The 22,155-nt window shown below is 37.2% G+C and overlaps 1 protein-coding gene across 1 annotated transcript in view; it reads left to right on the forward strand.

Moving 5' to 3' along the window:
• Positions 1–22,155, forward strand: part of PRIM2 (primase, DNA, polypeptide 2 (58kDa)) — a 186,048-nt gene that overhangs the window by 115,877 nt on the left and 48,016 nt on the right. The window lies entirely within an intron of this gene.

A 22,155-nucleotide genomic window follows, 5' to 3' on the forward strand; every position in this document is an offset into this window, starting at 1 on the left:
TATATATATATTTTTTTTTTTTTTTTGTCTTTTGTTTTTTTCCGTGCCCGGCAACGGATCGCAACCCTCAGTGTTGCCCCCGCACCGGACCGGGGACCGGCAATGGGACCGCAACCCTCGGCGTTGCTCCCGCGCCTCGCTCAGCCAGTGAGCAGGAACCGGTCTGTATGTGGGATCCGAACCCTCGGGCGGGAGCGCCGCCGCGCTTCCCAAGCGGCGCACTTATCCAGTGCGCCACTGGGCCGGCCCTATATATTTAATATTTTTGATGATATATGAATGTTACCTTAACTAAATTTGACACAGAAAATCAATGCTTGTATTATTAGTAAGTGTATCTTTACTTTGTAATTAGGTTCACCATAGAATTTTTCTAAATAATTGACTTAGAACATTTAACAGGTCTCATTTTCTTCCACTTTTTTTCATTTAAGACTCATTAGGCTATTTAAAGAAAAAGGAGGAATTGTAAAGATTTACCCAGCCTGAATGGGGTAGAAAGCTGTAGCAATGAAGACAGCTCTAGAGCTCGGAAACTCTCACCAGTGTACACATGAGCCACATGATATCTCCTGATGTGTCTGTTTCTCTCTCTGTGTCTGCTCTATTATTTTCTAACTATATACTGCCTTCTTTATCTTTGACTTTGCCTGGGCTTTTGTAATCTATTGCTATCACCCAGTTCTTTCTCTTTCTTAGTTCACGTTTCTGAGGGAAGGAATCTGATTGACTTGTATCCGTCAAAATAAGCTAATTTCTGTTGAAATAACAGAAATGAGACACATAATTATTTGTCCTTCATGCTATGTGTTCATGATGGGTTGGTTAGGGATGCTGTTCTATATTCTCATTCCAGGACCCAGACTGCAGTCATCATTTGAAGAATTGCCAGAAAAACATGAATGCCCAGTCACGCGCTGGCTTATACAGCTTTTATCCATAAGTGGCATATCACTTTGCCTCATATTTCATTGACCAAAGCAAGTTACCTGGCTACAATTGCCATTAATGGAATAAGGAAATATAATCCTTCCATATGCCCAAGGAGAGAACCACAGTTATTTGGTGGACAACACTAATGACTAGTGCAGTTAACCCTCTAGCTTCCATTTGTTCACTTTCCTTCCTACATGGAATATATACTCTCTCTTTATAGGAGACAATTTAAAAATCTTGTAGAAGGAATTATGTATCCATACCTTTAGCCATATGACTCTGGTAACTTCTAGTAGGCAGAGTGTGCTTTTTCCTCCAAGATAAGGCTTGGCCATGTGACTTGCTTTAGATCATAGAACATGGGTAGACATGATGTATGCCACTTGAGCAGAAGCTTTAAATGTAGTTTGTGTGATTTGACTTGAATTCTTGCATTTCTGCCCACTACCAAGAGAACAACATATCTCAGCAGAGAATGCTCCTTTAGCTTGAATCCAAGCATGTGAAGCCATGTAGAGTGGACCTGCAGCACTGAGCAGAACTTTACTCAGCCCTTAACTTGCATTTAATATGAGCAAAAAGTAAATGTTTGATGTGGTAAGTCGCTGAAATTTTGGAATTGTTACAACCAGCAAAAGCTGACTTAACACAATGGGCTTTGGAGTAGGACAATCTGAGTTTAAATGTTAACTGCTAGTTGTGTGATTTTTGGGTAAGTTATTCAAGTTGTCTAAGGCTGGGTTTCTTCATCTGTAAAATAAAGATAATAACTCATACCTCACAATTCTGATGTAAGGAGTAAATTGGATGACTTTTGTAAAATGCTTAGGATAGCACTCAACACATGAGAAGAGTTCAATAAGTGTCATTTTTCTTCCCTTTACCTTCCACCTTGCCATCCCTGTTAGTAGAGTTATTCAAGTTCACAATTGCTTGTTAAAAATTCCATAGAAAGGAATCAGTTCGTTCCAGTGCTGTAGGTCAATATCCTGTGGTGAGGGTGGGGCTCTTTATGCAACCTGACTATTCAGTAGGCCGAAGAGTTTCTCTTAGAAGGGTTATGGTTGGTAGGAATGTTGTAGTGGGCCTATTTAGTTCAATTTAAAACCTAGTTGAATGGGATAAAACCGAGAGAGACAAAGATCAATTAAAGCTCAGTCCTGTGGCAAGGATCAAATCAAGAGTATGATTTCACACCTTTAGGTGGTTCTCAAATATGTCTAAAAATTCTTTAATACTGTTCTCTTCAAATGCTGGAGCCCTTTCCCCTCAGTTGGAGTGTGGGCTACACCTCATATGCATTTAATGAACAGAATATGGCAGAAGCGATGGCATGTGACTTCTAAATGAGATTATAATAGGCATTGGGGCATCCTCCTTGCTCTTGCTCTTGGATTGCTCACTTTGAGAGAAACCAGCTGCCATGTTGTGAAGGCACTCAAGTAGCCCTATGGAGATGTATATGTGGCGAAGAACTGAGGCCTCCAGCCAACAACTAGGAGGAACTGAAGCCACTAGCCAGTGTGAATCAGACATCTTGGACGCAGATGTGCAGCACCCACAGCCCTAGTCAAGTCTTCAGATGATTGTACCCTTGCCACCAGCTTTCATGTAACTTAGTGAGAGATACTGAGCTAGAACTACTTAGCTAAGCCACATCTGGGTTCCTGACCCTCAGAAATGTGAGATAATAAATTTTAGAATAATTTATTATACAGCAATAGATAACTAATACTCAGTGAACTCTTTGAATATATTAAAGTGTCTTTTCAGTGAACCTAATATGTCCTTTCATTGGATGAAATGACTCAAAAAAAGTTGTCATGTATAATTTATGTTTCGTTTGTTCCCTGTTAAAAACGATGTTTTTAGTAAAATGCTGAAAGAGTATAAGGATGAAAAAGCATGGCCTGATTTGAAAAAAAAGTTTAGTGTTCTGCTCTTTTCTTATCTGAACATTTTTTTTATTGTTGATGTTTCTTCTTGTTTCATTTTCTACCTCAATAATTTTCCAAAAATTTTCTGAGCCTAATACTTAAAACAGGTTGTATCAGTCAGGGTTCTTGAAAAAAACAGAACCAGTAGGAGATATATGCCGGGGGGGTGTTGGGGGGAGAGCTTATAAAGAACTGGTTTATGCGATTGGGGGAGTGGCTGTCAAGTCTGAAATCTGTAGAGATAGCTAGAAACTCAGGTAAGAGTTGAAGTCTCAGTCTTGAGTCTGAATTTTGTAGGAAAAGCTTCCATGGTGGAAACGCAGACTGGAGGCCTCAGTTCTTCCCCACATATACATCTCCACAGGGCTGCTTGAGTGCCTTCACAGCATGGCAGCTGGTTTCTCTCAAAGTGAGCAATCCAAGAGCAAGAGCAAGGAGGATGCCACAATGCCTATTATAATCTCATTTTAGAAGTCACAGTCTTGAGGCAGAATTCCTTCTACCCCATGAAACTTGTTTTTGTTCTTAAGGCCTTCAACTGATTGGATGAGGCCTATGCACATTATCAAGAGTATTCTCTTTTACTTAAAGTCAATTGATTGTAAATGTTAATCATATCTACAAAATACCTTCACAGAAACACCTAGATTAGTGTTTGGCCAGACAGCTGGACACCATAGCCTAGCCAAGCTGACACGTAAAATTAGTCATCCCACAGGTGAAAAGAGGTTTCCCACAGCAGAAGAAAGTGTGAGGGGCACAGAGACCCAGAGACACCCTCCTTTCCCCAGCTGTAAAGTATTGAATGTTGGGGCAGCCTTATTCTTCATGCTTTTCAAGTACTTTTGATATCATATATTGGGGGCAGGAACATATAAACCAGTGTTGTGGTCTCCAAAATGTTTGGGGGCTCTATTTTCTCAAACTTGAAAGAAAAGCAGAACACTTTGTTCATAAGTAGAGCTACAAGTGGCTTGTTAGATATCGGGGGAGGATGGGGCTAGAAAAAAATTTTCTGCTGACCATTTACTACCAACAGAAATGTTAAGAACATGTTTAATTTGTTGGAGTGCCTAATTTAGTGATAGTTTTTGGTGGGTTTTTGCAGAGCTTTTCTAGGAATTTAGGAATATACCTAAGTCTCAGTAAGCTATTCTTTTGAGAATTGAACAGTCTCTGTAATTTCACAGATGGTAGTACTTCTGAAAACCATTGGGAGGATATTATTCTGTAATGCTCGTTAAGTTCTGTCTTCTTTAGCAGGTTAAATATGATATCTACTAGATTTTAAACCTCTGCCATTCTAAAGAGCATCTTTTAAGAGTTTACTGATTTAAGTCTTTTGATAGGCCTGGCTTGTGGCTGTTAGCTTGATTTTACCTTTTTTAAAAAAATGCTTTTAAATTGAACTTTAAGGTTGACTACTAGGTATAACTTCTGAAATCTCTCTATGGGTTTGATTTACTGCAAAAGTAATATTACTAATTTTATAAGACTGCTTCCAAGCTGTATTTTCTTGCTCTTGGATTTTTGCTATAAAAAATGAAGGACTCCTTAACCAAGTTTTATTGGGATAAGATCAATTTTATGAAGCCTGACGACTTCTTATTCTGAATTTTATGTGAGTGATGTTCCAGCTTCGCTGAATGGCTCATAATAATATTGAGTGACTCTCTTGTCAGCTCCTTTATTGATTAATGACACAGATAAGAAAGATGTACCTTGTTGAAGGGGGATTAGAATCAAGGAAACTAGAAGTCCCTCATCTCATCTTAAGATAGTTGAAAGTCTGTATTTGGGGATATAATCCATGAAAGAGAAGGAAAAGTCAGGGTTTAGTTAAGCAATGTGGAGAGGAAAGGAGGGATAGGGACAGAGAAAGCTCATGCCAGGGATATAGTTTTGAAAATAACTTGTGGGAAAGGGAGGGGCAGTGATCTGGGCAGCCAGCAAAACATTACATGAAACCTTGGTAAGTAAGTGGCTTTGCTGACAGTGGAAAGATGAGCACTGTTACTGATTGTCTCATTGTTTAGCTGTCAGAGAAGATTGTGCTGCTTCCTATATCTGCTCTCACATGCTACTTCACCTGCTCCATCTTACTGAGATGGATAAACCGTGTAGTTCAGGACTGTCAAGGGCACTGCAATTAGTACTAAATCATTCTCGCTCTGACAAGTTTTGGCAACAGAAGCTTCTGGCAGATATGTAAGTGCATTTTCAGTGTTTCTGAATTTCTGAACGCTATAACAGAGCTCTCAGCATGCTGGGTAGCTTAGTCCAATAGTGAATTCAGTGTAAGCCAGCTTTTAGAAGAGGGCAAAATAGTAGAAATCAAGATGGGCTGTTCTCTTTTGCGAAGCATGATCAACTCTAGTTAATTTTGAGTGCTTATGCCTTTAATAAAATAACAGGGAATTCATATCTCTTCTTGAAACTCCAAAAAAGAATTTGCATGTAAAAATGTTGGTATACTTCAGATACAGTCATTTCCTGCTTTTCTCTCCACAGAATTAGCTAGTTCTGGAATGGCATATAAATAAAAATGGTAGTAATCAAAATAAATTTATATAGAATAGTAGCTGGAAAATAAGAGATACCTGAAGAATTAAAACATTAAGGATTAAAAAATGTTGGTCTGACATGAAAGACAGTTTTAGTGCAGTGGTTAAAAGCTTTGGCTCCGGGATCAGGCTCTGTGGATTCAAATACCATTAAGCTTTATTATTTAAGCTCTCCACATCACCATTTTTATCCCCCTTCAACTTACGTATAGTAGTAGGAAAAAGAGTTAAATGAGATAGTAGGTTAAAAGGTGCTTGACACTTAAGACTGGTTCAGTGTGTGTTAGTTGTATTCATGATGGTGGAGAAGATGATGACATCTGTTCTCCATGCTCAAATTTAAAAAAAGTGCAGGAAGCTGGTTATACGTAGGTTGGTTGTGACTGTTTTGGCAAAAAGTAGAGGAGTGTGGTAAAAGATTGAAATAAAACCTAAGGAAGTATGAAAAGATTGATGTAGTAGAAATCCTGTCTCTTGATGAAAATTGAGGGAATGAAAAAAAATAATTGTACTTTTAGAATAACTCATTTGTTAGCATTTTCAACTCGGTCCACTTGAATATGGCTTTGGATTCACCAAACTATTTTCCTAAAACCTTTGAATTAATGTTGTAATTTTGTACTAATATCCTGTTTGAGAAAAGGCCAAAGGCCTTCATGAACATTAGAAAAATGAGATTAATTAGCCTTGTTGTTACCAGTTGTCAGAACTAGAAATAGTCCTTTCATATGTCCCGCCCAACCCTGATGTTAGGATTTGGTCGGGAAATGTGTCTTTATTTTCCTGGTTTTGTTCTCTGTGACCTGCTTGTGACCCCAGTCTTTGGCCTGCATGGATTAATTACTGCAGTAGGAAAGGAGCCCTGTATTCTGTGTTGTGGGGAGTGTTTCCTTTGCACTTGAGAGAACCCTCTTTCCCCGGAGCTGCCATTGTGACCACATTTTCTTTCTATGGTCGGGTTAGTCTAAGAGAGTCACCCAGCATGCTGTATAAGTTTTTACTCCCTCTAATTATTATTTTTAACAACAAAAAAAACCCCTCTGATGTCAATTCTTTGCTTATCATCTGGTACCTCTCGAAAGTGGAGTCTTTAACAACAACAACAACAACAACAACAACAACAACAACAACAACAACAACAACAACATAATGAAGTTTCCAGTTAATCAAGATTTAACTGCTTTGGAGAAAAGCTGACAGCTGTTAAACAAATGTAGTCTGATATCCCCTGCTATGTACTACTTTTTAGTTTCTGGTTCATTATGTTGGGTGTTAGTATTGTTTATAGCAAGTCGGGCTTGTGCTCAACAGTGAGAAGTGAGCCAGCTCTCTCAGAGTGTTAAGGTAGTTTTAGCTTTTGGGCAGATTAAAGAGATGGGATCTTCTGACTGGCAGAGGAGTAGTGGAAAAAGCACTGGATTGGAAATCTAGAGCTGAGTTCTAATTCTGATTTTGTCACTGACTACCAGCATGATTTCCTCAAATAGAAAATGAGGGTGGTTAGGCTAGATAATGTCTCTGGCTCTTCCTATCTTTAATTTATCCATCTTTGGTTCTGTGATTCAAAGTGCTTTTTTTAGGAGATGGGGGTAGGAGAAGTGCTACCAAATGTTTTTTAAAGCATCTTCAGAGATTTCAGAACTATCAGGCCTTTCTCACATTAATGCACAGAAACACTTGGAAGTACTAAGTATTAACAGTGTCTAAAACCCACACAAGCTATTTTCCTCACACAGAGGTTCCCATCTTTGGTGATGGGTGGTGATATCATGCCAGAGTGGGTAACTTGGCTGGTGGTTAAAGAAGAGAAATGTGGTGCTATTGCCCCACACACTGGTCTTGGGACTGGATCAGCATCCCTTACATGGTTTGGAAGCCTCTTCATAATTTCGTTCCTGCGTCTTCCTCTCTAGTCACACTGGCTTTCTTTAGTTCCTGAAATGCAGAGAGCTTCCTGCTGACACAGGGTCGTCTTGATATGTGCTTGCTAGTCTTGTTGCTAGAAATGGTCTTTGCTATTCCACCTCCTCAGTGGAATGTTCTTTGCTGGATCACCTTTCTCAGATAACTTCTACTTACTGTCCGGGGCCACTCCCCTGACCTGCCTGACTAGGTCACTTGTCCTTATTATACACACTTACAGTAACATGTACTTCTTTCTCCCTTGAGCACTTGTAACAGTTGTAAGTTATAAGGTCATATCTATTTATGTGGTTATTTGATTAACCAGTTCCTTCCCCGATATACTTTAAGTTCCATGAAAATGCAGATCATGCCCATTTTTCTTGCCTTTTGTATTTCTAGTGCCTAACTCTGTGACGGGAATATAGTAGGTGCTCAGTATATATGAGGGTACTTCAAGAAGATTGTGGGAAAATAGAATTAAAAGATAACACAAATCTTTCATGAACTTTTTGATGTACCCTCATATTTGTTTAAAGAATGAATGAGCCAAAGCTACTGCAGCCTCTTGACTTGGAATAAATAATGATAATAATAATAACCACCGTAGTAACAGCAGCTATTTACTACATACTTCCTGTGTGCTAGGCACTATTCTGCTCTTACCCCATCATTATTGTTTTCATAATCATCATTATTACCGCTTCTTGAATAGTTACTATGTACCACGAACTATACAAAGTACTTCATGTGTTATTTCACTTAATTTTAACAGTATACTTTAGGATAGGTATTGTTATTTCCCTGTTTTTCAGATCAGCACAGTTTTCTAACTGGTCAATTATTTTACCCAGGAATGGACCCTAGAACTTACATCCTCAGCAACTATGGTTTATAAATGGGAGTATTATAGAAAAAGATCAAAAGCTTTCTGTAGCATTTGTTACTCAGATCATTGTAATACAGTGTGACATCAATTACGACCACCACTACCATCAGAATGTAGTGGATATCTTTTCACTTATTTTGGCTACCAGGCATCTAATTTCATGGGAAATTCCTGTGTGTGGAAATCCTCTTTCCCTCTCACGAGATCAGTCTACCTACTATAAGCTGAAAATGTCAGATACTTGCTTTCCCAGCTTTTCTTGTTGCTAGGGTAATATCCTATGATGCATTTCCCCCAGTTTCTGAATCCGAAGCTAGTGACAGAAAAAGGAAGGTACCAGGGAGAATCCATTCTGCTTGAGGATTAGGCAGGATCAGTAGCTATACTGGGTTTCCAGAAAAAGCACTAGAGACAGCATCCAGGGCCAAGAGTTAATGGTGTTGGTGGTGCTAACTGTAGTATTTGTGCTCAGAAGTAGGGCAGTGGTTTCTTCATGGAACCTGTTTCAAGGCATGATTTTCGACTTTGTTCCTGACCTGACTGTGTGAGACTCAGCCTAGAGCATAGACTCTGGTGCTGGCCTGGCTGGGTTCAAATCCCAGCTTTAATCCCGACTCTGCTACCTACCAGCCTTGTAGCCCCTGCTTGAGGAGGTGAGTAAACCTCTGCATGCCTCAGTTCTCTCGAATGTAAAAAGGGGAAATAATAACACGTACCTTATAAGGTTGTTGTAAGTATTAGATGTGTTAATTCTAGTAAAACTCTCAGAACGGTGTCTGGCAAATTTATTGTAATGTGTTTTTGACATATATTTTTCTGATTAAATTTAGCGGTTGGCACATATCATTTACAACTTAGAACCCTGACTGATATATACAACATACACTTATTGAATGATAACTATGCATAGCATATAGTAATAAAATGTGTTTCTTATTAGGAGGGGATTTATAGAGCAATTTCATTATGTATGTCTAGCGCCAAAGCTTATGTTACTTTTGTTAAAATGCTTATTTGCTCTCTAGTTGCTTTTGGATTGATTTATTTCATTCAGGACCTCAGGCTTTGGCTCCAGGTTTATGGCAATATTTCTTTCTAAACCCTGAAAACAGAGATTTTTCCCGAGGGTGAAATAGTTATGAGGAGAACATCTCATGTTAGGACATACAGGCTGGTGTCAGGCAGTGATTTCATTATCATCACCATTGCGATTATCTGGACGTACATTTATTGCTGATAATTACTATCCTCTATGAAGAGTCTATTTAACTCACTTCTCATCCCAAGTGAAGGGACACCCAGAGCCTGAGTTTCCTTCCCTCTGGAACCCTCTTTTTGTTGCTGTACAATGCCTCCTGCTACATTAGCTTTCAGTCTGTGAAAGCAGATACTTTCAAATGGGAAAATGTCATGCAAGGTGAACTATTGGTATTTTCACAGCAGGCAAATTCTTACCACCCTCAGAATAAAAACACTACTGAATCACATTTATGGTTTTGTCACCATTACAATGAGAACAGATAGTGACATTTAAACCTAGGAAAATTCAACCCCTAATATTGACTGTTAATGTGAAAAAGTTGAAAAACACTGTGACCTTATGATGTGAATTCTGTAATCTGAGCATACAGATCAGTCAAATATTTGACTTATTGATTTTTGGAGAACCAAGCTATTTTGTATGCAAGGTATGGAAATAGTAGTAGTTTTCACCCTTGAGTCAGAATAAGCAATGAGAATCAGTGTCTCATGCAATAGAGTTAAATTTTGTAAAGTAGTATAAACTTTTAATATCTTAACATATATTAACAGAAAGGATAATCAGTTTTCTCATATATTTATAGGTACATATTTAAAACATAATTCTATTTGTATTTATGTATTAATTTCTGTTTTGAAGTGGTACTGATTTGTTAATAAAGATGTATTAAAACCTAAATTTTATGAAGTTTTTTATAAATTGTGGTAAAATATATATAAAATTTGCCATTTTAACCATTTCTAAACATACAATTCCGTGGAATTAATTACATTCACAGTGCTGTTGACCATCACCTCTATTTCCTGAACTTAATATTCTAAATTTTAAAAAGACCCTAGGCACACAGGATAATAAACTTTCCCTGCCCACATTTAAATACACTTCTTTTCTGCACTCTCATTTCTCTAAACTTTGCTCTTTTGTAAAATTATGTATCTAGAGCTTTCTTTCTCAGTACCTAGTACTTTGGAGGCTAAAAATGCACTAGAGTTGAGTTAACCTGACCTAAAGAAGCCTTTCCATTTTAACTGAAGTACAACTTAAGAAACATAGATTATCTTTGGACAAATAGTGCTTGATAAATTCTGCTTCCTAAAACAGTAACATAGATAGATTTGTATTTGAGCATTGTGGCATTTTATCAGAAGTATTTCAATTTTCCCTTAATCTCTTAAATCACCTGTTACGAATATTCGAAAACACTTTTTCACTCTGGATAACCCTATTGTACTTATAGCCTATTGTCCTCCTGACCTTCTTTTCTCCCTGGTGCTGTGTTCTGCAGCTGGCTCTTCATTTAAATTCCATCAGAAATAAGTTGTCTTGGGTTTTTAGTGTGCTAGTTGCTTTAAGTAAAATGAGGGGGCAATTATTTTTCTGATAGATTTTTTGGCAAAGGGTGTTCTTCAGGCAGTTTCTAGGAAGGCTTAAGACTAGAGCATTGCTGCTTTGGTAGAATAATGTTTAGAGAGAAAATAAGAACTGTCATTTTGGAATGACTTTGGGAAACCTGAAATCTCAGAATTTTGCCTTATTCTTTAAATGCCACTGTGATTTTATACCAAAAATAATTGTATATAGCCTTTTGTTAGTAGATATTAATTCTAATTTGGTAGGATTAATATACACCTTGTCTTTTAAAAGCTTACTAGATTTTAGTTATAGCTAGCTTTAGTTACAGCCTATTATCTTAAACTTTGATCTTAATAGTTCAAATAGTGCCTGGATTCTAGATTTTTGGGAAAACCATGCTTTCTTCTCAGTGTTTGGCACTTCAGTTGTTCCTCCTTGCTAACTCTTCTCCTCATACAAACTTCAAAGATTAAGCAAAAGAAAACCGGAATGAGTTCTGGTAATTGATTCTAAGGCATAATTACAAAGATGAATAAAGCCACCTATATAATCCTGTGAGATCAGAATCTAATTCATCTCTGCTCCATTTTTGAAAAAGTATTGATGGGAAATTATAATTATAGTAATAGCTGAGATGGCACCATGTGACACAGATTTATGGTGTTAGATATTAGGAACATTTATTTTTTTTCCATTTAGAGTCTAGTTTTTCTAGTCCACTGGAATTTTAGGTCTTGCCTTTCTCCAGGGAGCACCTAGTTTGGACAGTGAACTGTGGTATGAGCTTGTGGAAGGGAGACCAGGACATGGCACTAAACAAATAGTGCAAAGAGATGGCACTATTTAGTGCAGGCAGCCGTAAGAGCAGGAGAGCCAAGGGGAGGGAGTTAACAGGGCAAGAAGAAAGAAGGGGGTGGTTGGTGGAGAAGGTAGTATGGGGAAAAGGAAGGCTGGGGAGAGAGAGAATCTAGTGAAAAATAAGTGGTGAGAAAAGAATGGAGATAAAATGGGTTCAAAGTAAGGCAGAGAAATTAGGAATAAAAGCAGTTAATAGAGAGGAGGTACAGAGTAGGGGAGGATGAGAAAAATAAGAGTAGAAAGATGGTGAGGAAGGGAGACTGACCCTATAGCCAGTGTTCTGCTAACACAGGTGTCAGTTATTGCTGATGGCTCCTAGTTCTGTTTGTGTTGAAGGTGAAATCATAGCAGTGTAGAGCAGGTCAAGCAGTTGTTTAATGCTTCGTAGTTCCTGAAGGTGAATGGATAAACAGTGAATGATTCACATCTTTTTATTTTTGCAAAGAGTCATAAGGTTAAACTGGACTAGAATAATCATCAAAGTACCTTTTTTTCCTTTAAAAAAAAAATTAAGCGAATACCTCTTTTAAGAGAATTTCTTTGTATAAAAATAATGGTTTGGGGGCCGGCCCGGTGGCGCACTGCTACAGTGCGCCGCTTGGGAAGCGGGGCGGCGCTCCCGCCGAGGGTTCGGATCCCACATGCAGACCGGTTCCTGCTCACTGGCTGAGCGAGGTGCAGGGAGCAACACCGAGGGTTGCCATCCCGTTGCCGGTCCCGGGCCGGTGCGGGTGCGACACTGAGGGTTGCGATCCATTGCCGGTCATGAAAAAAGACAAAAAAAGGAAAAAAAAAAAAATAATGGTTTGTTAAGTACCTGAGAAGTTGAATTTTACATATTCCATTCAAAATATGAGAGAAAGGAAAACTTAGGCTACAACGTTAAAAAGAGCAAGGTAATACATTAGCTTTTGGTAGCATTTAGTGTGGAGCACTTGTTTTGAGATATGTTATTTTTCTGCAGAACTGTCATTGACCCAATAATATTTTAAAACTGGAAATGGCCTTCTTTAACCTAGAGTTATTCTGGGTCAGCTGCCGTTTAGATGAGTTTGAAGTGGGGTAGAAAGAGAGACCTCAAGGATATATCTGGGGGCCAGACAGGGTCTTCTAAAGTGGCCCTTCGTGCATAGAGCAAAGTTTTGTCTAGGGCTGGGCCTTCCTGGTTAAGTGAAGGTCTGACGTGAAACAGAGATTTTCCTCTTATTCAAATCAGTTCTCATTTGGTGGGTTCCTAGCAGGATACTCTTGATGCTTGTTACGTAATAGGAATGGTGTCTTTCAAATTCTTCCTGATATGTATTTTTATATTGGGGCAATTTTACCTAATACATTATTCTATTCAGGAAATAGAGGAATTTAATCGGTATGAAATCTTGGAATGTTCAAGTCTCATAATAACTAATTAAATAGATAATAGGCAAATGTGAAAGTTTGACCTTACTATTCTATTAGTTTAAATATAAAAAGGCACAGCTGAAGAAAAATTATTTTGCTTAAAATAAAAGCATACTTTTTAAAGTTTGCTTTGGAGAGCAGGAAGCAATTGTATTCTAAGTATGCGTAATTACCTGCATTCCTTTCCAACCTCTCTGGGATCAAATTGGTTTTCTCCAGGAAAGGCAATTATATGCGGGAGGCCACTTTCTGTTGAATTACTGTGTGTTGCATGCAGTGCCTCCTACAAACCTGAAATCAGAGATGTACTGCTATGATTTATAATACCCATTAATTACAGCTTTGTATTAAAGGCTTTTAGTTTTCTGCTTCAGTAAACCTAAATTCTCCTTTTAAAGAAGAATTGCTTACATTGCATGCAGTGCCTCCTACAAACCTGAAATCAGAGATGTACTGCTATGATTTATAATACCCTTTAATTACAGCTTTGTATTAAAGGCTTTTAGTTTTCTGCTTCAGTAAACCTAAATTCTCCTTTTAAAGAAGAATTGCTTACGTTAGTTCTTATGCTAACTAGTGGGAATCTCATCAGAGATACTTGATGCAGCAAGAACTTCTGTTTGCCTTAAATGTGCTTTGCTGACACTGTTTAACATTGCAGGGTGATGAGATAACTGGAAGAGCGTCTGGTATCGTGAAGATGAGGTAGCCCATAACACGGTTCAAAGCATTAATCAAAAAGTATTTATCCACCGGATGTTTATCATCCTTATAGCACCATGACAGAGTTTGTACTGTACCTGTATACACTCTTTCCAGCTAGCTCAGTGGCTGTCAGCCCCAGCTGTTCTTTAGATTCACCTGAGGAGCTTTAAAAAAGAAGACTTAAATACTGGGCATAAAGGGCTCTTTGTTGAATCTAATGTGCAGCCAAGACTGAAAACATAAGTCTATTCAGTCCTTCTTGGTGGCTTTTCACTTGAAAAGTTAGATTTCCTCTTCCCTTTGTTTTCTGCTTTATATTCCTTGCAGACGTAAAGAATATGACCAAGCAAAGCAAGTGAACAAAACCAGGTTGCATTATTTTCTCTTGAGCTTCTGTGATAGTCTTATTCCAAATCCAGGAACAAATATTTCCCTGGTAACTCCCTTAAGTTTTGTAACTATGCTTTTTTCCACCCATCTGAAGAATGTCAGATGGGTTTCTTTCTTTGCTAAATTCTGGTATAAGCTTGTTTGAGACCAGCTTTTCAGTGGGACTTTGCCATTCTCCCCCCCGCCCGCCATGAATATTTAAAATCACATTTTGACTTAGAACTAAGTTTTAAAATTAGGATTATAATGTTTGTCATTATATCTTTCTTGCAAATTACTTGTTAAACTTTATTTTGTTTAAATTTCACTAAACTGATGAATTTATAAGTATTTTTTAAGGAAAGGGAGCATGTTAAGTATAGATTAATCTTGTAAACATCAGTTTGTTCATTTGAAATGAGTTTAGTGTTTGCTGTCTTCTGCTACTATGCTGTCTTTTATTTGAATATATTTGGAAGTAATGGGTACTATAAAAAAGTTCAAGGGAAGATTTGTATTATCTTTTAATTCTATTTTTTCCATGAACTTTTTGAAGAACCCTCGAAATCTGTTTGTGGCAGGTGTTCCTAAATGATGTAAGAAGTTCTGAAGGGAGAATAATACTATTACTGCTGTGGTTTATGTCTCCTCCAAAATTCAGGTGTTGCCAATGTGATAGTATTAAGAGGTGGGGTCTTTAAGAGGTGATTAGGCCATGAGGACTCTCCCTTTGTGAATTGGATTAGGTGCCCTTATAAAGGGCCTTGATGGAGTTGGTTCTCTCTTGCCCTCTGCCTTGTGCCACGTGAGGACACAGTGTTCCTCCGCTCCAGAGGCTACAGCCTATACTAGACACCAAATGCCCATGCCTTCATTTTGGACTTACAGCATTTAGAAATGTGATAAATAAATTTCTGTTCTTTTTCAATTATCTGGTTTCAGATATCTTGTTGTAGCAGCACAAAATGGACTAAGACAGCAACTAATAATAGTATAGCCGCTGCAAAATAGTATTACTTGGTGCTAATCATAGTATAGCAGCTGCAAATAAGTGCTCCACATGCATTGGTCAGATGAATCCTCACACTAACCTTATGAGGTATACCTACTGTTATGATCCCTATTTTATAGGTGACAAGAAAATGGAGGCTAGTGTGTGAAAGAGCCCAGATTTGCCAGAGGCTGGAGCCAAGCTTTTAACCCATGGTATTCAGCCTTTTCTCCTACCTCTGTGCCCTTCATGGCTGACACGTTCTAGCATAGAACTCCTGCCAGCATACCTTTCCCTTCTAGAGGAGCTCATTAACTGGATTTACCTCAGTCTCTTTGTTTTCTTTCCCCCAATCTTCATCAAGAGGCTGCTCTAAGCATCCTTTATTCACTTGTAGTGGATGGACTAGGCCCTGGGGAATGCAGGCGTGCTTTGAGGTTTTGCAGAGTGAAGGGGGAACCAGAAGGGCTTGTGGAGAGTATTTAATGTTTCCCTCACAGATGTAAATACAGTTTGATTGGTGACTGTATTCTTGTCTCTTCCTCCTCCTCCAGTCCCCTTCTTTTTTTTTTTTGCTGTTAGCTTTGAGATGTAATTCCCAGACCATACAATTCAACTTTTAGAGTACACAATTCAGTGCTTTTTATCTCAGAGTTGTGCAGCAGTCACCTCACTCACTTTTAGAACATTCTAATCACCCTCAAAGAAACCTTGTAACCTTTAGCTTTCACTCCCAATCCACCCATCCCCTGCAGGCTTATGAAAACACTAATTACTTTCTTCCTCTATAGATGTGCCTATTCTGGACATTTTGTATAAATGAGATCATATAATGTCTCTTGACTGGCTTCTTTCACTTAGCATAACGTTTTCAAGGTTTATATATGTTGTAGCTTGGATCAGCACTTCATTCCTTTTTATTGCTGAATAATATTCCTTTATGTGCATAATATATCAGAATGGTGACTGTATTCTGGCTTCTACATCTCACGTCTCTGACTCTCAGCACTGTTTTGACTGCTACAGCCAAGACCATGTTCCTCAGTAACACACAGCAGGACAAGCCCAGAGCATGTAAAGGATTTTCCAAAGTTGCATAGCTAACTAGGGGTATGATGGAACCATTCATTCTTTTGCACATATACCACATTTTTATTGAGTGCCTAATGTGTGCAAGATTTTATGCTAGATTTCATGTATGTGCAACTGAATGTATATACAACTAAATCTAACTGTGCTAGATTTTATGGTATATACAAATATAAAACACATGACCTGATTCCTTAAGGAACTTATGGTCTTCTAGGGACATTGAGACATGAAATAATCTGTTTGTGCCTTAAGTGTGTTATAAGCAAAGTCAGGTTCAGAGGAAGGAGAGAATTGTTTCTGTTAGAGATTTGTGGCTGCTAGTTCTACTGGCTCCTAAGTCAGTGTTTTTTTTATCTTTACCTTACCTCTCACTGATGTGGCTTTCAACTATATTCAACAAGTTGATCCTCCCCACTTCCGGCCCCCATGAACTTAAACATTAAAATGAGTCATTTTTTAATTTGTTCTGGTTTAGAAACTAATAAATAGTAAAATCTTATTAGAATCTTGAAGGTCATGGGTCATAATGGATTTAAAAACTTAGAGCGTCAATATCAGCTATATAGAAATGTTCAGAAATGGTAAAAATATGTTCGACTGCCAAAATTGCACAGTGATAATGTCCTATTTAATTTAACTGGAATTTAAGTTAAAGGCAGGTTTAATAGATGGGAAACCTTGTAGCTTCTATAAACATTGCATAAATACCACTTGTATCCACTTGAGTGAACTATAGATCCACAAGAGAAATTCTTGTTAGGACATTTTGAAATACCATTCATCTGCTTCAATTAGACATTTTAGGTAGCATGTCAGCTTTTCCTGTTTATTAATGTTATTTAATATTACACATATGAAAGTATTCACAATGTAACTGTCATCGTATTTGCAATATAGCATAATTAGCTGTGAAAGATGAATCTTAAGGGACTCCTAGCTAAAAATTCTATAGACCATCCTGATTCATTAGTTTAAATATCACATAGTATAAACAATTTGATATATAATTTACAACTTTATAATTAAGAAACAGGGAAAAGATTTTACTTATTTTATGAATGAGTTGGATTTTAAGAATTTTGTAAAATTTAATTCCTACTTTTTGAAGATAAGTGAAATGTTGCTTACAAATAGTACTGAATAGTTACAGTTTGGAGTGTATGAGAGTACTTCAAAGAGTTCATGGAAAGATTAATATTATCTATTTTTCCATGAACTTTTTGAAGTACCCATGTATGTTTTCATTTAAAAGTAGTATGTAGATATCTTCAGAATTAATAGCATTTAATATCAAAAATGTTTTATTAAAACTTAAAATCCATAGAAAATAGCTTTTCTTCCCCTCTTCAAAGGAAACCAAAATGCCTTGCATTCGTGTAGCATTTATTGTTTAAAAAAACTTTTGTTTATTTTGGTGGCTGGCCAGTATAGAGATTGAACCCTGGACACTGGTGTTATCAGCACCATGCTCTAACCAACAGAGTAAACCAGCCAGCCTTAAATGAGTGTTTATTTTTATGCTATGTGCACATATAATTTTTTCACATTCACATATCTCCAGCTGTATCCTACTACTAATAACTACACCAGATGTAATAGGTATTCTAGTTAAATAGCAAAAGACTGTAGATTTTTTTAAAGGATAGACTAATAGACAGGAAGCTATGGTAGGGGGAGTCAGTGATAATAGAAGATTGGAGAATCTAGTGAGGAAAGATGTATTTGTTTAAAAACAGACAGTAACCTCTATGAAGCATAAAGCAAATAGTATGTTTATATGATTATAAGCAGTATCTTTTAAAAGTAAATCTCATTTGTTTTGTAAGCCATTCGTGTGTATTATAGCATAGTATTCCTTGCTCATAGCACATAATAGGTATCAAATGTGTCAGTGATAATTCAGAATCATGCACCGCACTAAAATGTAAATACAATGAAATGGCAATGGTAATAGCTGATGCCGATTGTTTATTGTAAGCCAGATAATGTATGTATGTTTAACATCTGTAATCCTAAGAGGTGTAGGGATGTCTCAATTTACAGATGAAGAAACTGGGGCTCAAAGAGGTTAAGTAATTTTCCAAAGGCCACTTAAATTTGATTAATCCCATTATCTGTGTTCTTGACCACTATTATACTGCCTTTTTTTGGTTATTTTCTGTTGGATTCCTTTTTTAAGTTATGAAATACTGTATATTTTTTGTAACGAGTTGAATAAATAAGAGGTGTATTGCCTCTTACATGTACATTTCTTGATACATACAAAAACATTAGATATTTAGAGATCAATGTACTCTATTAATATTATTTAACTTTGACTTTGTAAGAATGTATCTTTTTCTTAGCTGGAAGTTTGCAAGTGAGCTTTAGTTCGCAGGTACACTAGAATTTATATGGACTTTGGAGTTAGACAGACCTGGGTTTGAATCTTGGCCAACCAGCTTACTGTGCAAGCACCTTAACATCTCTGAGCCTAACTTTCCTCATCTATGGAGCACTTATTTCCATGGTTATGTTACTGGTTCTATTACTGCCTGTCTTAGAGAGTAAAGAGAGTTGATTAAACTGTATTCTAGGTTAAACATTTATTACAGTCATTCCATATAAGTTTTAGTCACTGGCCTAAAAATGCAAGAAAATCCCATGAATTAAGAATAGATCATTTGAACTGATTTGAGTGTTGGTTAATAATTGTGAGCATTAATTGACTTTCTGTCTTATACAGCAGTGCATTTTAAATTGGTTGACTGGCCATCATTATTTGGTTAACATGCTGTGGACTACTCAAAAAATGCCTCCAAATTTAAAATTATTTTCTCAAGAATAACAGGAATAGGAAAGGTTACATGTAAACTGCTTTTATTCATAGTCTTTTCATGATTCATCTTGTTTCCCAGGTTTTAACTTGAGTAGAGAGAGAACTAATCATTTTTTTCTGTGTGAGTAGGGATAATTTGCAGCTGTTCCTGGAAGATTTTTAAAAGATACATTTTTTAAGTATAATCTAAAATGTTCTTATTACTGTCTTACAGGGGGAAAAAACCACTTTTCCTCTTTTTTTGCAGCTGGATATAATGTCTCACATACATGTGGCCTTTAAAGAATATTCACGTGCACTACTGTCCTCATTATGGGGCTCAGATGGCTGAGGGAATAGTAGATAAGACCTTGCAACATATTTAAGGATGTGTGTGTGGTGTGTTTTTTCTCCCCTTGATTTATAAATCACTTTGTTGAAAATCCAGCCAAGTATGTATTGCAAGGTCACCAACTAGATGCTAGGCAAGAGAAAAAGAGTAATGTAGCTGTGAAAATGAAGAACCATAGCGTCTGAAGGGAAGTTTAAACAAGTAACCATAGTATCAGGCAGGAAATGGTAATTTCCATTATAGAATAAATAGTTGTGGCATTCAGAGGAAGGAGAGATAATATCTGGATGTAGGAAGTAGGGAAGGTGTTATGGAAGAAGAGGCAATTTGCAGTGCACTTGAGGGAAGAGTGGGATTTCTCAAGATGGAGATGGTGTGGGAACAGTTACTTAGGCAGATACTCCACGTAGAAAGAAACGTGTAGGCTGAGAATTAGAGTCATAAGTGCATGACATGTGTTTGGGGTATAGCAAAGGTTCACTTGGAAACTCTTTTTGACAGCTAGGTGGTATGGGATCTGAACTCTTGATCTTGGTGTACCAGGCAGCACTCTAACCAGCTGAACCAACCAGCCAGCCCCCACAAAGGTTCACCTGGAAGTGAGGAAAGAAGGTGAAGAGTAGGGGACGGTGAGAGGACCTAGAAGTCTGAGTACTCTTGTATAACTATAGTAATATCAAAACTAGGAAATTGATATTGGTACACTCCACAGAGCTATTCAGATTTCATCATTTTTACTTGCACTTGTGTGTGTGTGTCTATGTGTGTGTATATATGAGTCATGAAATTCTATCATATGCATAGATTGGTGTAACCATTACCACAAAGCTTCTCTTTACCTTTACTCATTCTCTCCATCCTCCCCCCCACCCCATCCCTGGCAGCCACTAATCTGCTCTTCATTTCTATGATTTTGTTATTTCAAGAATGTTGTATTATACAGTATGGTAACCTTTTTAAAAACAACTTTTATTTTGAAATAAACAAAGATCCTTAGGAAGTTGCAAATCTAGTACTGAGAGGTCCCTCTTATATATCCTTCACTCAGTTTGGTTACATCTTACATAACTATATTATAATATCAAAACTAAGAAGCTGACATTGGTATGATGTGTGTATGTATAGTTCTTTGCTGTTTTACCACATATGTAGATTTGTGTAACCACCACTGCAATGAAGATACAGAACTATTCAATCACCGCAAAGATTTTCCTCATTCACAACCCTCCTGCCCCCACTCCATTCCTATTCTGTTTTCCATATAATTTTGTCATTCTAAGACTGTTAAATATATGGACTCATACAATATGTAACCTTCTAAGATTGGCTTTGTTGTTGTTGTTCAACATAATATTAGGCCTTGGGATCCATCCAGGCTGTTGCATATACCAATAGTTTGCTCCTTTTTATCATGACATAGTATTAGTTTATTTAATCATTCATTTGTCAAAAGACATTTAGGTTGTTTCTGGGTTTTGCCTATTATGAATAAAGCTGCTATCAATATTTGTGTACAGGTTTTTGTGTGAACATAGGTTTTTTTTTTTTCTTTGTCATAAATGCCCAAGAGTACGACTGCTGGGTCATATGGTAATTGCATATTTAGTTTTTTAAGATAGAGCCAAACTACTTTTCAGTGTGCCTGAACCATCTTACCTTCCCACCAACAATGTACAATATGAATGATCCAGATTTTCTGTATTGTCACCAGCATTTAGTGTCATCACTATTTTTTACTTTTGCTATTCGTATAGGTGTATAGTCATATCTCATTATGGTTTTAATTTGATTCCCTAATGGCTAATGATATTGAACATTTTCTTTTTTTTCATCAAAGACTTTTTGAGTTAGAAATGGACATATTTCGGGAAGATTTTTTTTTCTGGTTTGGAGAGGTGAGGAGAGAAATAAGAGACAGGGAGATTAATCTGGAAGCTATTGGACTAGTCTAGGTAGGAACCTCAGAAGGCCTCTTGGGTGGCCAAGGTTAGAATAGAAAGAGTGGTGGGGCTTATCTGCATGGAGGTAAATGGGAAGGATAATGGAGAGAAAAAGTAAAATGAAAATTTGGATATTGATGCTTGGTGACTGAAGGGTCAGGATACTGTTTACAAAAATAATTCAGGATTTTCTTTTTAAGTTAGGAAAAAGTGATGAGTTTGGTTTAAAGTATGGTCATTTTGAGTGCAGAAGGGTTTTTTGGATCAAGGTATTCAGATAGAAGTTATAAATCTAAGTCTGTAGCATAGAAAGGTTAGGGCTAGAACTACTTGAAAATCAAATATAGAGAAATGATAATTCACATTTTGCTTGGCAACAGACAATAGTAAGCAAAAGAAATACATAAATAAGATATGTAGAAAGAAATCTAGGAGGGACCAATTTAATAGATATTGGTGATCGGCAGAGTCACATACAAGATTTTAGGAAGATGAGGATAGAAAAAAGGTGTTAAAGGCAGTTTCAGTCCATTGGTACCTGTAAAGGCCAAATCTGAAGGGATTGATGTGTAAGTGTGAACAATATGTTTGGGGATTTTTTTCTTCTCCTTTTTTTAATACAGGAGATAAGTATGAAAAGAGGAACCAATAGGATCATGAAAGATTAAAGATGTATGTGAGAGAAAATTGTCTCCAGACAGCAGAGCAAAAGTGATTGATAGAAGCAAGATGTGGGGGGGGTGTTAGAGATAGCATCGAGACAGGAGAAAGCATCAACTTTGTCAAGGAGAGTAAATATATATTTCAGATA

Source organism: Galeopterus variegatus, unplaced genomic scaffold (assembly GCF_000696425.1).
Source record: "Galeopterus variegatus unplaced genomic scaffold, G_variegatus-3.0.2 Scaffold754, whole genome shotgun sequence".
Classification (NCBI taxonomy): Eukaryota; Metazoa; Chordata; class Mammalia; order Dermoptera; family Cynocephalidae; genus Galeopterus; species Galeopterus variegatus.